This window comes from Cinclus cinclus, chromosome 14 (genome assembly GCF_963662255.1).
Source record: "Cinclus cinclus chromosome 14, bCinCin1.1, whole genome shotgun sequence".
Taxonomy (NCBI): Eukaryota; Metazoa; Chordata; class Aves; order Passeriformes; family Cinclidae; genus Cinclus; species Cinclus cinclus.
The window spans coordinates 16,603,264-16,620,118 of NC_085059.1; the positions used below are offsets into that span (position 1 = coordinate 16,603,264).

General features: G+C 43.7%; 1 protein-coding gene across 1 annotated transcript in view; it reads left to right on the plus strand.

Moving 5' to 3' along the window:
* The window catches only part of SGCD (sarcoglycan delta), a 192,042-nt gene that overhangs the window by 73,568 nt on the left and 101,619 nt on the right, over positions 1–16,855 (plus strand). The window lies entirely within an intron of this gene.

Genomic DNA, 16,855 nt, shown 5'->3' on the forward strand with positions numbered 1-16,855 from the left:
AGCAGATAAAATACTGTGTCAGGGGAACGTGCAGCGTTCATTTTCTCTAACCAGGTTGCTGTCAAGGTGTGCAAAAGATTGCAGTGCATGTGTGCATAGGGAGCAAGCAATTATAAAGATGTAATCCACAAAAAGCTCCTGTGAGCAGGCAAAGAGTGGCCAAAGTGGAGCAATTAATGCTTAGCCAGACCAGTTGGTTAATCCTGTGAAATTGATGCCATTTTTATACCAATTTCATACTGAAGTATGGTCTTTAGATTAATGGAGTTAAGAAATAGGTATCTCTGAGGTAATGGAGGAGTTAATCATTCATCATACAGGCAGTGGTGTGGGTATCAACCTGAGAACAAAATGAAAGGATTCCAAATTATCACTTTCCAGGAATACAGCTTCATGTCTTTCTAATAACATAACTTCAGTGCCATGTATTTTTTGCTAATTGGTAGTGGTCAGTCAGATCTCTACAGATTGCTTGGGAAGTCAGGTGAACATCTGTGCTCTTTCTCCATCACTGCCCTCTCATGATGCACTGCATTTTGCAGGCCAGGTGCTGAAGTGCCATCTCCTAGGGATGTGTGCAGAAACCTCCCATTTCCAGGAGCTCTGTCCTCCCCACTAGGATACAGACTGCCCTTTGGGGGAATGCACTGATCTTCAATTTCTTATCTGGTTCTGCTTCCTTACTTGCCCTCAGATTACTTGGGATTACTCCAGGGTAAAGTATATTTGTGTGTGGCTTAGTTAATTCATATCTGCTAATGCTAGTGGATGATGAACAGCATTTGGTGATAAAAACACAGGTGGTGCTACTGAGTCCTGCAGTGGGAGCAGCTTTATGGTTGTAGGCATGGCCACACTAGTCAGGGTGAGTGTTTCTGGCACAGCCAGTTGGAAATAAACATAAGAACTGGGCATGTGAAATGTGAGTCTTGCCCCAGTATGCACCCATTCATCTCCTGATCTCCTGCTGTTCCTGCAGCCTCGCCAGCTGCTTTGGATCCTGCTCTGCAATCCCTCCTTCACCATTCCCTGAGGCTGAGAAAACCACTTGGCTAAGTGAGTTTTTAGAGACAGACTTTTATCTCTAAATAACAAATGTATGAAAATTATCAAATGAGCAGATGCAAATATGGGAAAATCTTTAATTTGTTCCTGTTCTGATAAGAGGAGCTGAGAGTCCTTCTGGGGCAGAGGAGTGATCTGAGTAGTCAGCAATAGCTGCTGCTTAACAGGTCTGAGTTACCCCAGTGCTTACAGAGCAGAAAGGAGGGGAAGCTTTGTGTTTCTGTTCTTCTGGAAAATATAGTATTTCTAGCATCTTCCCACCCCTGAGCTCTCCTTCCATAACCTGAGTCTGTTCAACTCCACAGAACAGTCCTGGTACTTACCAGAATTTAATGATGCTCATTATGGCCAATAAGTGCTCACAGTATTTTAATGAGCACAGCAAACCTGCTCAAGAAAACTCAGGGGTTTTTTAAATGCTGATAGTGGGGAGTGGAGAGTGGAGAAGGGGGAAGGAGATGAAGCAAGACAATCTCAGGATACAAAAACACCTCCTCATGCTTGCTGTAGCAGTATCCATCCACTCCAGTTCCTTGTCCAGCCCTGACCTCCCTTTCTCTGTCCTCTGCCTGCCCTCCTGGCTTGTGCTTCAGGAGACAGCTCCTGTGAAATCGAGCCATAAGCTTCCAAACAGTGGTTTTTAACAAGCAAGCATCACTGATTTATTCTATGTTTTGCTTTTATTTTAATGTTTGAGGCTTAAACAAATGTATGTGTGGCTATTGCCTCTTACACAGGGCTGTCAGAGCAGTGTCACACCTGTGTGGGGACAGCTGGTCACTGTCTGCTCTGTCCTCTGGCACAATCATTCATGTACTGTTTGATACTCAATTTGTTCTAAATGCCTTTATCCAGCGCAGGCTGTATGAAAAACAGGGGACCTCAAATGTCATCAGCCTGTCCCACAGCTGGTTCCCACAGCCAGGTCCACTTGCTGTGTTCATTTACATCAAGGCTGAGCTGCTCTGGGGCTGCAGGAAGTTATGGGCAGGCTGCTGCCTCTAAACCTTGCTTGAATTTTTAAGCCAAGCCACAAAATTAATCTGGACCAAAGCCACCAATTTGGTTGAAACCCAAATGTACCCTGAAGGTGGCCTAACCTAATTGAGGTAGAAACCACCATCCAGCACTCAACTTTCCATGATCTATAGACACAGAGTGCCCTGCTCCATTCAGATCTTGGACAAGCCTGGTGGGAAGTCTGTGGTTTGCACATACTGGGCTTGGGGAAGTGATGTTAATGCCTGTGGGTTGTGTGTGTGACTGAACCACTCAGTCTGCAGGTCCCACACAAGCCACAGCTGCATCCTGCAGTCACGTCAGGGTGACAGAGGGCTCAGCCTCCAGCTCTGGAAACCTGCAGCTGTGATGGGCTCAGCCTCCAGCTCAGCCTCCTCTAGACTCCCTGGTAGTCTAGACCTCCAGCTGTGGTGGTCCAAATCTCCAGCTGTGGCAGGCTCAACCTGGAGCTGCACAGAGCTTGGCTGAGGTGGGCACAGCCCCTGCATGGGTTTGTAGGTCCCAACTTAATTATAAAGCCGAAATGAGAGCTCTTAACAACCTCCCTCTTTCTGGTCCACCTGCATTAGCAGCCGGTGAAGCAGCTCTTTAGCAGCAGCATTGCCTGTGACTGTGCATATTAGCACATGCATATTTTATGCTGCACACCAATGATGTGCTGGGGATCTCTATTTCACCTATTACTAGTGAGCTTAAAACATTTTTTAAAAAGCTTCCTGTTATATTAGTTTCTGAATATTACAAGAAAAGATGTGCTCACATAAACACAGCAAATCAATATCGTTACTTGAAGCAGTCCAAAGCTAGAAAGCTCTGATAATGGGCAAGGACAGTGCATTGACCTCTTTCCACAAGGGTAGCACACAATGCCTGGTATTTTAAATGGTGTTAGGAGTCTGAAGCACTATCCATTAGTACCCCTTTAGAGTCTGTTAGGCAGCAGGCAGAGCTTTAAACAGGAGAGATGAAGACTGTGTCCTGTTGTGGCTGCATTTAAATGTCAAATATCCACCTACTTGTCTGACCATCAAACCACATAGGACCTTTTGCTTTTCCTTTGCTCTTCCCCTGTGTTTCTATCCACAGCTCCTGTTTGCTTGTTATAGATTGTATTTTTTTGGATACAGAAGCTGTTTGTATATGTAGTCTTATATACTGGCAGGTTCTACTGGACTTTAAACTGTAATAAATAGAAAATAATAATATTTTTCCCCTAATCAGTCTGCAAGGCTGATTCCTGGAGAACTGTCTTCTAAGAATCATCCAAACTAAAGGCTTCAAATTAGTTTTGTAAATACAATATTCTGCAACTTGGTTTTCAGGGGTGCCTCCATGAGCCCAACTTAGCACGTTCCTCCAGACTGAGAGAGCACCATCCCTGGAGGTATTTACAGATGTGCAGTTGTGGTACTTAGGGACAGGGTTTAGGGTGGACTTGGCAGTGCTGGGTTAGTGGTTGGACTCAATGATTAGAGGTCTTTTCTGACCTAAATAATTCTGTGACTGCATGTGCTGCTTCCAGGCCTGTGCAAGGTGCTTGTGCCATCTGTGTGTGCACCTCCGAGGGGATGCAGTGTGGGAAAGTGACCCCCTCCTCCCACCTTCCCTGGGGTACAGAGGGAGATCTTCCCCTCCTGACCCAGTCAGGCTCAGCCTGGGGTCCCTGACCACAGCACGTGCCACCTCTGTGTTCTTCTTCCACAACCACATGAGGTTTGCACCCTTTAGCAACAAGTTCAGCCATATTTTATTATTTTGACTGAACAGGAACAAATTACTTCAATTGTTCCATTTTCTTCCCTTTTTTTTTTTTTTTGTCTCAGGCTGCATTCATAGCTGAAGGGGTCTGTTTTAGCAACATTGGATGAAATGTTGGCAACTTGGAGAGACAGAATGCTGCTGTGGATGGCACAAATGCTAAATATCATTATTATCTTTATTAAAAATTTCTAGGAAAAATGAGCTTTTAAAATTTGGTTATGAACAGTTATTTCCAATACTATTACTCCCTCTTGCGTGTAAACTACCTGCCACATTTCAATTACAGGAAAACAGTGGGGTAATAACACAGCAGTAAAGATGGATTAGAGTTAGGAAAGCTCATTGCCCTAGCTGGCAGAATTCTTCTGTTAATGATTTAAAGGAATAGACTTTGTTCTAATTTTTTTTTTGTTAAATCAGAGATTGACTCAGAAGAAAATGACTGTGCTGTTTATGTTCCCTTTTTTATGATTTCTCTGGGGTCTCTTTTAGGTGCAATGGTAAGGTCAACATGGGAGGGAACTCTGATCAGCTTTTCAGCTTCTGCTTTGTAGTGCAGCTGTGATCAGTCAGCTAAAATTGGCTGGAGTTAGAATTAACATTACTATATCCTTATTAAGGAAAGAGTGAAGTCCTTTTTCTCTCCCTCTCCCCCTTGCATACACACATTACAAAATTGTGCACTTTCCCATCCTAATTCATGTTGCTCTTTCTATAGAACAAGTAATTGTTCTGAGACTGCCTGCACGACCCAAGAGCTTTGTGTATTTCCCTCCTTTCCTCATTCACATGGACTGCATCTTCTGATATAAAGATGTTAATCTTGCAGTGGCCTGACAACACCAGCAGTGCTGTGAGTGATTGTACTATTAAGTGAAGAAGTTCCTATGGGTGAAATCCTTCCTGGCTGGAATTTAGCAGGAATCTTGGCACTGACATCAGTGGATCAAGCCCTTCATCGTAATGCTTTTTATTTGCACTTTTCTTTACAGTAATTTCTAATTTCTTTCCTCTAGGTTGAGGATAAAATGTGGTATGCTTTTCTTTTACTCATTTTTAGAGATCCGAATTTCTTTCCTGGAGGGTTTCTGTTTCTGCATAAAAAGCAACTGGGATTACTTCTCTTTTTTAAAGATGCAGTACTTTTTTCCTTCATTTGGAGTTTAGAATAATATAGTCAATTTAAATAGGATATTGTGTGAAGCTATTGAAAGTTTGACCCTTTCATTGCTACATCCTCTAGGGCATCAAGGATTTGGTAGTGCTGACTTGTTGAGTTAAAGTGCATCAGTTTCTTCTAGTGTTACACCTTTGAAACATCAGTCTCTCATAATTAATAATTAATTTCATTTTTATTATTCTAATAACCACATTTTCTCAGCCAGTACAAGCACATAAGGCTTTTGTTATCCTTGTTACTGAAAAGTGATGGAAGGTCCCCATATTTTTACCCCTCTGTCTCTACTCTCTGCTGAGCCATTGAGTTTTTAGAGGCCTGCCATGGCATTGGATATGCTGACAGATTATGCTGTGGGAGCAAAAGGAAGAGTGAAATAGTAAGTCTTGTACTCATGCCACTAACTCAAGCTGCATGTGCTGCACTGCAATCGCTTAGGTAACTCTGGAGTTTTTTTCTTTGACAACTGCTCAAGACAATCTATAGTATACAAGTATTAGGGTGGCAGATGGCCCTTTCCCCTCAAATATTTTGTGTTTGGTTTCACAAGGAACTGAGGTTTATGTGACTGTGATTCAGTCTTGGTGGACAGGATTCCAGCTCTCAGTTCTCAGATGTTTCTGAGCCACTGTTCTTACTCAAGTCATCTGAACAAGACTATGCATCCAGGAGAAACAAGAATCTCTAACATATTTAGTTACTGCATTTTTCAGAGGCAGAACAAATAAGTTTTATTTATTGGTGCATCTACTGCGAAAGAAGCTGCTGCATAAATTCTGTACTTAGTACTCACCAGGAATGAAAGATGTTATAAATGTCCCCCACAGCAGAGAAACTTTTTTATTGGTGCTGCTTTCCTACTAGACACCAGAGAATTTAGCCCTGACATCCAGATACTCTAGGACACATCCCTTGGCTATTAGTACTTGTAGCCTAAGGAAACTCAGCAATACACATCTCCTCACACCTGCAGTTCAGTGACAGTGTGCAGGCAAACCATCATCTCCCAGACTTGCTGTATGGGCCATGCTGAGACTCAATAACTGGTCTTGTGTATATGCACAGCAGGAAAATACCTGATTGCATTAAAAATACATAATGGCTTTGTTTGATGTCTCCAAGAATAGAGGGATACAAATAGATGGGGAAGGGAGGAGAGTGGCAGGTACTTGGGTGGGCTACAATGGGAAGTTAATAATTTGGTTGTTGGATTAACCCTTCATTTCCAGGCATTTCTGTCTGTGGGTAGAGAGGGCCCTGTCTGTAGGTGCCCCAGGTCCCTGCTGTGATGGGGAGAGCACGATGGCAAGGGTTAACAGGCAAGGAGGAGCTGCTCACTGTGAGATGGAACAGCAAGGAGGGCATGGGTGGGCTGTGCAGGGGATGAGTCATAAACTCTTGATCCCAGATCCTCCCTCCTGCCACCTCCCTCCAGAGATTGTTCTCAGCTTCTCTTTCATCTGAAGAAATACGATATTTCATATTAGCATTCATCTCTGTGCCAACAAAAGATCTTCAAACCAGCAGTTCTGAAGCAGAGAGAGATTTGTCTCTTAGAGAACATGTAAAAGGTATTATTATAAATGTGCAGAAGAACAAAAACAAGCTCGCTGCTAAAATGTCGATAATCAGTTAGTCCTCTGAATAGCTTACAACCTGATCTTCCCCATATTCTCACAGTGCAGGAGGAGAAATGATTTAATTTGGGAATCTACACAGAAATGACGTGCCATGCTGAGCCACAGAGTAAGTTTTCTGCTGCTGCTTCTCTTGTTCCTTGAGCTCTTGTTTTTCCTTTCTAAGCTTCCCAACATCCCTCCTGAACTCTCTGCACAGCAGAGAGCAGTGGCCTTCCAGGCTTTCAAAACCCAGCAGCCACTGCTGGAACAAAAATACAATTACTCTGAAGCACCTGTTCTGCATGGTTGCCTTCAGGCTGAGGTGCTGCCTGGAGTAGCCTCCATGCCTCCTTCCTCTTGTCCTGGAACTGCAAAGCCATCAGCTTTTCAGAAGATGTTTCTTGGTGTTCTGAGCCCCTGCTGTTGGAGCATAATTCATGGAAAGGGAAGGGAGGTGGCTTTCTCTTAGAACTGTAAATGTCTGAGGAAAGTGTGCAATACTGAGGAGCAGAAATCTTCTGTGCTTTGAGTGAAGCTGAGTCCTGTCTATTCAGTGGGATGAGCTCATATTTGGCCGAGCAAAAAGTAAAAGAGAAGTGCCCTATTCTTCCCACAGTTGTGCTTTTACTTTATTTACCTTCTGCAAGTGTCTTCTGCTGTGATGACTGAGTGGTTTGAGGCCAGAACTACAGCCCTGTTCCAGGCAGAGTCTCTCTCCCTGCTCCTGCAGGGGGGGGAATATTATTTCTGTATTAGCTCTTCTCCACTCCCATGCCTCCTTTGATAGATGCATTTAAAATACGTGCTGCCATTTCCTGTGCCTGTTCTTCCAGAGCTCTGCAGTGGAGATGAGCTGGAATATATCACTTGAATACATCATAGCTTGAGTTTTAGTTCTGGCCATTTCCACTTCAATTGCATCTTCCCCTTAACCTGTCTTGCCTCCACTGCCATGGCCAACAGCAAGATGGACTGAGGTAATTATTTGTATTTAGGCCTGTTTCTGAGGGACTGCACTCCAGTGCACTTGCACGAAGGACAGCCTGTTAGCACTGAAATGATATGGTTGCAGCCAGACTTAGAGAAGAGGAATAGATTCACGCAGGTAATTCAGCCTCAACCTCTTGAGTTTTCATTACTTTGCATCCACCCAGTGCTACTGCCCACCTCTTTCCTTTTTAAATGAGATCCAGTAACTAACAGAGAAATTATGGCAATTTGCTATATGAAATCTGTGATTATTTGCGTTTAATTAAAGGCTTCTCTTGGGAAAATGAAGGGCAGCTTGACCTCAGAGAAGCCTCTACATCTCCAGTAATTGCTTCTAATTGAAGTGCTTTGAGTTTCCATCCGACCACAAGAAAAGGAAAAAAGAAAAAAAAACAAACTCAAACCTGAGAAGTTCACTCCCACACGTAGGGTCTCTGAAAATTATTTTATCCTTGCGCGATTAAGGTGATTGAGGATCCTCACAAATGATTCTTCAGTGTGGGTTAACCAGCTAAAATTAAAGTTTCATTACTGCAAAGGCTGGTTTGTGGTGTGCTTATGAGAAATCCGAGGCACAGCCCATATTCCTGAGCTGCTGTGCTGACAGACACAGATGCAGGTGTGCAGGTGCACATCTTTTGCCTAAGTGCTCCTGGTGGTTTCTTGTTTTGTACAGGTTTTTTTGACTTCCAGTGGTATTATGCTTATTATTGGCTAAACCTTTTTGACTCATTGTGTCCTGTGAAACACAGGAGAGAGCTTTTCTCAGCTGGAGGTGTGCAGAGCTAATCAGCAGGAGAGCTATTGGGGTTGGGAACATCTTGGACATTTCCCTGCATCTCCACATGTATGCACCTTAGTTTTTGGTGCTGCAAAAAGCATATCCTTCTCATGACTTCCCCATTCCCTGATCATCCTGGCACATGGATTGTGTCCCTAGAGCAGGGATGGCATTTCATAAACCACCCGTCCCTGGCACAGGCTTTTGGAACCAGCCCTGCTCTGCCCAAGGGCTGTGGTGCCCAGGTCAGTGGTACTGGGGGCTGTGGGGTGCCCGAGGGTGCCATCTCTGGGGAGAGGAGCATGTCACCACATGATAAAGCCACCACATGCACTCAAGCAGCACTTCCATTACACAAATTCTGCCTGATTACAGCTATCAGCATTTCTGTGCAGCTTCTGGCAGTGGCTTGCAGCCTTTGGTGCTGTTAAATCCCTCCTTGTGTTGTGGATCTGAAAACAGGCGTGACATAAATAAAAGTTTGTATATCATAGCAGTAGACATGGGCATTTTCTGCTGTTTATTCTTTCCACTGAAGATACCAAGGTTGAGAAACACGGGAGTGTTCTGCTTTCCTGTGTTCTCACCTTGTTCATTAACTCCTGGTATCACACAAATCAGCAGGAATGTGCATCGGATTTCTGCTCTTTATTATCCCTAAGGTTCTCTTTAATTTACACTGAAACACATAAAATCTCTAGATGGACTGAAATCTTTTAGAGTGGCCTCTGAGATGGCTGTGGGTGAATTGTCAGAAATGGCAGCATCGTTGTCATTTTTTTTGAAGTTGCAGCTGCAGGTAAACCCATGAAAATATTTTTGACCTGCTTCTGTTAACTTCTTAGCAAGCAAAAATTCTTAGAAAAGTGCACATCTTCATTTTAAGAATAAGAAAAAAAAAGCTTTAATTCTTCATACAGAGTCCTGAAGTACTTGTATTTTGTGTAGGTGCAAGTCATATAGACATGTGTAGGTGCTGATTTGGATTCAGATTATTTAACAGGGTGGTATTGTTTCTGACAACAAATATTAATCTTTCAAAACAAGACATTAGGTAATTTTTTCTAGGAAACGAGGAAAGCCTTTTATCCTCTTTATTTTCTCTGTAGAGTAGAAAGGGAATTCCTGCTAGTTAAATATTTGTGCACACAATCCCCTTCTGAATCAAGCACTTATTTACAGGGAGATATCATCAACAGAGACTGAAGGAAGGCTTGCAGCCAAGCCTTGAGCCTTGTGAAGGGGAGGAAATTCAGCCTGAGCAGCCGATGGCTGCGTTGTGGAAATACTGGGTGGATTTACAGAAAACTGCTTTGTCTAGAAAGGAGAACAATTCAGTTCACCAGCAGGTATAAATTGAAAGGCAAATTTCATCTTTATTTAAAGTTTCTTATTGACCAAAGGTATTTGTCTTTGTTAGTATGGTAAAGGATTCTGCCTTGTGTGTTGCCCAAGAAGCAGGCTGGATATGTTAGAAAGCTGATGTGTGTAATTCTTTTCTTCTTCCCAGTGGAGCTACATTTACTGCCATTACACCTTTCTTCTATTAGGAAGCTTTTGTGCAGAACAGTTTGCCTTGTCAGTCCTTTTTATATTGAACTGAGAATGAAGAGCTTTTACATATTCAGGGCTAAAATAGCAGTTCTCTACAGGAAGGCTGAGGCCAGAGAAGACCCTTTTGTTCTTGCTGTGTCAGGAGCTGGGGCACCCTTGGCTCTCTTCCCACAGGAGCACCACTGTGGTCACTTTCCATCCTCCCACCTGCCAGCCAGGGCAGCTCATAACAAATTTGCACTCGCCAAAATGGCTTTGAGAGATTTCCCTGCAGGAGCAATCGACACAGGGGAAGAGCTTTCAACTTGAGGGCAGAAATCTGTGCTGTTGTTGGGGTCAGAACCTGGGGTGGGAAGGTAGTTAATTCCAGTTTTGCCTGTAAATCATGCTAAACAGACATAGAGTGGCCAGTCAGTTGTTGTATGATTCAGTTCTCCTCTTAACAGGGATGTAAATGGGTGGCATCAAGTTGGGGCTGCACAGTTACAAGTGAGGGAAGAACAGACTGGCAGCATAGAGCTCCAGAAGGCAACTGCAAAGGATTTAAACTTTGAAATATGGACAGTATCTGGGCAATTGCAAAGAAGAGTCTGTCCTGGTTTGGAGGTTTTTTGGAATTATTTTTCCACCCTCATAGGCAACAGAAGAGACTATTGCTTTGTGTTGGTAATAATCTGCAGGGTGACATGTTAAATGGGTTTCACTCACCTGAGAAGTTTGTCAGTTTAAAACAAATATATAGATACAGTGAAGATTTATGCAGTACAGAAACACATACAAGGACCCAAGAGAGCTCTACAGGCAGAAATAGCTGAAAAAAATTACAAATCCATGTTCTGAAGTCTTGCAGAAACAGGCTTGCAGTTTCAGAAACATGGCGTAGGAGCCTGGAAATGGTGGACAATTACACCCCTGTTTATGAGAGTAAACTAAACTAATCAGTTGTGCTCATTTCTCTTTCCTTTTCCTCACTGCATGTTTTCATGTTCTTGAAATGAATCCATGCAGTAAGAAATGTGAAGTTAAATGGCTGAACTCTCTGCTCAGTGACAATTCTCCCTGATGCTCATGTTGGAGGTGCTGGCTGAAGTGCTCACTTGGAGCCAGCACGGAGAGATGATGAGATCCATGGTGGGGAAATGACCACCATCTATCCAAAATGTTTTCAGCAGCAGCACTGGGAAGGGAATACACTGGTGCAATCTGTAGCTCTTGTTTCTGTTTTAAAGGTCTCTAATGAGCCATGTGTGCACTGCATTTCACCCTGGGAAATCCCACTGAAATCTGGCGCTCGCCTTTCATTTCTTACACTGCTATATTTAGGGCAGAAAGCAGATCTCCCAGCGTGGCTCCTTCTGGCTTCTAGAAACCCTGCAAAGTGTCTTAGTAATAGACACTAATTGCTTACCAAAGCTGCCAACTCCCTGTGAAAATCCTTTCAAAAGATGGGAAGTGGAAGCAGAGCAGTTGCCTGCACTTTCTGCAGGCATGTGGCAGTAGCCAGTTGTCATGTCTGTGCCATGGGGATGAGGGACAGATGACCTTGATGGATGTGATGTTGGCCTTCATTACTGGAGGCTCAAACCCTGTTTTTCTGCCCCTTCATTTTTATTCTGTGGATGAGGAGTCCAATCAAAGGTGTCTCCACTGAGTTTTAGTGAGTGAATTAGATATTTTTTAAACCTGCAGTCAGTGGCAGTCTCAGAGCGTGCATATTCCCTTCCTCTGCTGTATTTCTTATTAATAAGTTCCCATCTTTCTTGACCTTAGTTCCACTAAAAGTCATTCACAGCCATGCCAAGTCAGGCATTCGACATCATCTTGTTATAATCAAAAGAATGGACCTCTCTGTTCCATACAATCTTTTTCCTGTGCTGAGGCCTGCCAGCCCAGCTGTACCCAGATTTCTGCAGTTGAAGTGAGAGGGTGGTCCATGCCTTGTGTTAAAGAAATCTGGTGCCATGCTTATTTTTTTTAATTGTGGGTAGGAGGGAGATACATGTCAGTATTAGCAGTGTAAGGTGAGGATATGTTATTTTTATATTCTGGTATCTGGAGGAGTATTTCAGGTATTTCATATCCTTTCCATTCTTGTCTGTATAGGAAAAAAAAATTATTTAAAACTTAAGAATAATAGAGTGACTACAGTTCTGTAGAAATGACATTCAAAATCTACTAAATTAAGCAGAGAACATGTCCATCCCAGCAGCTTTCTGTTATCTTTCACAGTTCTTTGATAGGGATGTAATTTTCTGTAATCACTCAGAAAGATGGTTGGATATTTTTTCTATTAAATTCTGAAGGACTTAAACCTTTTCTGGCTTACCTTTGCTATTTTTCATGTTTATATATAACAGTATAATGCATCAGCATTTTTATACATTTCCCATATAAAAATGAGCCATGTTTATAGAGGCTGTCAGACTTTCTATTCCACAGAATAACTAGAGCATCACTGGAAGTTGACACCAGCCTAAAAATCACATATAGTTGCTGAAATGTCTTATTTTATGGCCCTGTTGCTGTTTAATAGCTAAGCTGTGCCCATTTTTTAATTTACCATTGCTGTCCAGGAGTGCATTGGTGTCAGGGGATGCTCTGCAGAGGTTCCAGGGTAGCTCTGCTGCTTTTGTGGGTGCCCTGAGCAGCAAAGCTGCCTGTTGGGTGAGGAGCAGAGCAAGCTGTGATAATTAACTGGTGAGGTAAACCACTCTACACTGCTTTAACCTTCTTTCAGCAGGTTTCTCCTACCAGGCACTGGAATATAAAAATATTACTTTTTTCCCTCTCTCTCCTCAGTATTTAGCCTTAGGAGATTTTGGTTAGGTTTTGGCTATTACAGACACAGTAAATGCCTAGCTGAAAGCTATCTGGTATTCATAACCTTAAGATATTTAGGAAATCATAAAAGCTGAATGGATTTTTTCTTCTTTTCTTCTTCTTCTCTCTCTCCTTTTTTTTTTTTTTTTTTTTTTTTAGGAGAATAGCTCCAAGAGCTGAAAGCATTGCTTGCCTTTCAGGTAAATTCCATTCAGGATGATAAATTATGGCTGAACTGAACCAAAATGTTTCTAATGGCCCTAGTCAAAAGGCCTATTACAGGATGTCTAACTCACTTAAATTCCTTTTGGCTTTAAATTGTTAATGATTAAGTGTTTTAGGGCCAAAGTGATATACGCTTAAAGGGCACTTTGCTTTAAGGTTAGCCAAACTGAACACCTCAAGTGAGGGACACAGATTCAGTTGAGTGACCTTCAGGCAGAGAAATGAGGATGTTGTCCCTACAGGTGGGTAATTTTGTGGGAATGTTTGCAGGACACCAGGCAGGTTTGTGGAAGAGGAAGTGGAGGAACATTCTGGAGCAGAAAGGAACAGCACCTTTGGCCGGCCCTTGTGGTTTTTAAATCACATTTTTGACATTGTGGAGAGAAGGTTTATTTGTCTTTTGGTTGTGATATTTGGAGAAGTAAACATTTGGTGATGTCAGAGGTGTTTTCCCAAAGGAACAGATGTAAGGCAGCAGTCCTGTGCTGACTCGTGCAGTTCCTTGGGTGTAAGTGTGGTTTTGCAGCAATGAAAGTGCCAAACCTGTCTGGTAATCACAAAGGTTCAGACTCCTGTCCAGTCCTGTGCTGCTGACCAGTGAGCAATGCCACCCACATGTTTATCTGAAAGGATGTGCAGTTATGTTGTAGAAATCCCTTCAGCATTGTGGGCTTTAGGAACTTCTCAATTTCAAATATCTTTATGTCTCCTGACAGTGAATCACAGAAAATTCCAAGTTACTTCACACAGGCACTTAGGGGACCTATGTACTCACAACAGGCTTGTTGACATGGATATTAATGTTCAGTTTGGCTTTTTTAAATTAATGGATGAGTTTATTTGAGTTGAATTTTGCCTTCTAATCCTTTTTCCATGAGTGTTACCAGCACACAGATTCAGCAGTTGCACACACTGCCTTCTGCTCAGGCAAAATCAGAGGTGACCTGAAGATCCAGTCCCTGGATCAGACTCACAGTCACCTTCCTTTATCCAAGGCTTTGCTTCAGGGCCAGCAAGCAGCACATGCAGGAAAAAATGCCAAGCAGTAATACCAGAACTGCCCCCCTAATAAAACATATGCCCGTGCACAGTTTGCTTGCAGAAAAAGCTGAAACCATGTTTTCCAAAATATCCACATTGCTCCTCAGGCTGCACAGTCAGCTTGCAGCCATCTAGGACCATAACATTGCCATCTTCTGACATTTTTATTGCAGAATAAAGGACAAATTCTTTATCAGTTTCAGAATACCCATTTTCTTTTGGTTTTTCCCCTCTTGGTGATGCAGCTCCCCATTGGGGATTTTAAGCAAACATTGTTCCCAGCTTGTTTGGGATGCTGTTAATGGGAATTCCTGGCCCAGTGCATTGCAGACGTCTGGCTCCTCCAGAATGTTTCCATTCCCTGCTGCGTTGCTTCCCCTTGGATATCTGATGAGTCAGCAGGTCTTTAATTGCTGTTCCTCTTAGCAGGGAGTTCTCTTGCTCAATACATTAAATATTTGATTGCCCCAGGTCTCCAGACAGATCAGGGCACACAGGGGGATTTACAGCTCCCAGAGCAAAGCCTTTGCCCTTTCAGACAGTGAGTTTGGCAACTCAGCCCCAGGCTGTGCCTGGGAAGCCTCTCCTGGAGCCCAGGGGGACCACCAGGATCTGAGCAGGCCAGGTGGTTTGTGATGCTGGGAGGCATCTGGGGATGGCAGCAGCTGTGATCAGCAAGACTTGATGCATGAGAGTCTGCACAGCACCAGGGAGGCCCTTGCATGGCCAGGAGGCGAGTGTGGCCATGTGTCCTGCAGCTCCCAGAGCTCCTTTTTTGCTTTTTTTTTTTTAAAGCAGCAATGCAGAAATACCCACTGGGATGCTCCTGTGCTTGGTGGATCATGGAGTGTGCCTTCAGGGACTCAGTAAGATGGGCTATTATAGCAGTGAAATTATCTTCTGGTAACTTTCTTGGATATTATGCATGTATTTCATACTCAGTGAGCTGAAATAAGGACACTTTTAATCGTGCTTTCCAAGTGTTTCAGATGAATGCACCGTGTAGGGACAATCTCTGTGCCTTGCAGAAGGAAGCCTAACTTCCAGGTGTGGCTGTTCCCTGGGCAGAGTTGGGTTTTCAGCCTTGCAGGTGGCTCCTCGAGAGGGGAAATCCAGTCCAGCATTCACAGGCATGCAGTACACACTCAGAAATCTGGGTTTTGCTGATGGCTGCTGCCTCCTGCTCTGGGGAGGAATCGCTGCACACGATGCTGTGTAGGAGTGTGCAGACTTACACTGGGGAAAGCAGCAACAGTCCTGAGGATTGTCAGCAGGGCAGGTTTGAGGCAGGAGCTGCAGTGCAGTCCGTGGAGGAGAATATCCCAAATGTACCTCTCTGCATCTGCCTTTGGGCTTCCTTGTTGCTCTGAAGTCTCGGTGTCTCCGTGTTTGTAGTGGAGTGTGGAGTTGTATTGGGAGTAGAACGTAAAGGAACTCTGAGAAGTGCAGACAGCAGCGTGCACTTCACACACACATTCCAGCACTTCATCCCTGGTGGGTGGCACTGGAGACAAGAAAGACTTTGGTGGGGATAATGGGGAAAGGAAGAGCCCTACGGCCTCACTTTGTTAATCCTATTAGCCTGGTCCTAATGTAAGAGAAGCTGCTGCAATGCACATGCTCAAGCAATGACTTGAAAAAAAATCAAGTTTCCCTCCCACTGAGTCACAGAGAAGCAATCTCACTCCCACTGAAATGAAGTAAATGTAGCTGCTATTAGAGCAGAGCAGTGAGAACCAGAACTATCATTTTGTAGAGCAGACCTTTTAAACAGACTTTCAGATTAGGAAAAATAGGTGTAGAATAAAATTCTGTCCTGAAGCAAAGTTGGCAGTACTGCAGCAGTGAGACAGAGGAACCCTACGAATACATAAGTGGTGTTTTCCCACATTATTCAAAGTGCCCACTTGCTGAGCAAGTGGAGCAGAAAGTTCTGGGCAGATGAGAAATGGGGAGAGAACAGTCCATCCACACCCAGCCTTGACTTCTGCCAGGCTGTTAATATCTGGGATGTCTGTGACCTTCCAGTCAAGCAGGAGAGAATAACTCATCAGCAGTCAGGTTCAATCCAGCTAATGTTTCCAAGATTAAATGCTTACTTGCAGACTAGATCCAATTGCCAATTTTACGCTGAACCCTTCCTGTCCTTACAATTTTCAGTGTTCAGGCTGCTTCAGGTGTCGAGCTGTGGTGCTGTATACAAGGAAAGAGCTGTCAAGAAATGTGGGAGAGCTTGAGAGGCTTCCTTTGCTCTGAGCAATGTAGAAAATTCCCACTGTGATGCCTGGTAGGAACCATCCTGTGCCTCAGTATCTGGATTCCGTAGATGCCCTCCAGGTGGGACAATTGCCATTGTGCCCCTTCAGCCGCATGCAGCTCTCCAGGAGCTCAATCCCAGTGGTTTTCCAGGGCTGTGGAATGTGACTGAAGAGCCTTCAGGGATGAGGTTGGCCATTGTGGCACTGCAAGGCTTTCTTTTTGAAGGATGCCTCTTAGAGATTTGACCAGTATCTTCATTAATGGAAGCCAGTTGATGGTCCAGCCCTGTCTAAGGTAGTAGAGCACACAAGGAGAGCTTGGTCGCTGCCAACTTCCAGCTTAAGCCAAAGATAAAGGCTTTTACAGCAGTAATACACCTTGTGTTCTAGATTGGAAAATCAGGGAGTTTGCCACTATGCACAAACATCTCAGCTCTCACGAGTGGATTTGTAATGGAGGTGGGCTGAGTCTCCTACTCGGTGCCCATGGCAGGGAAGATTTCCATAGAGCCAGTTTACCTGTCTCCTGTTGATAAAAGTAATT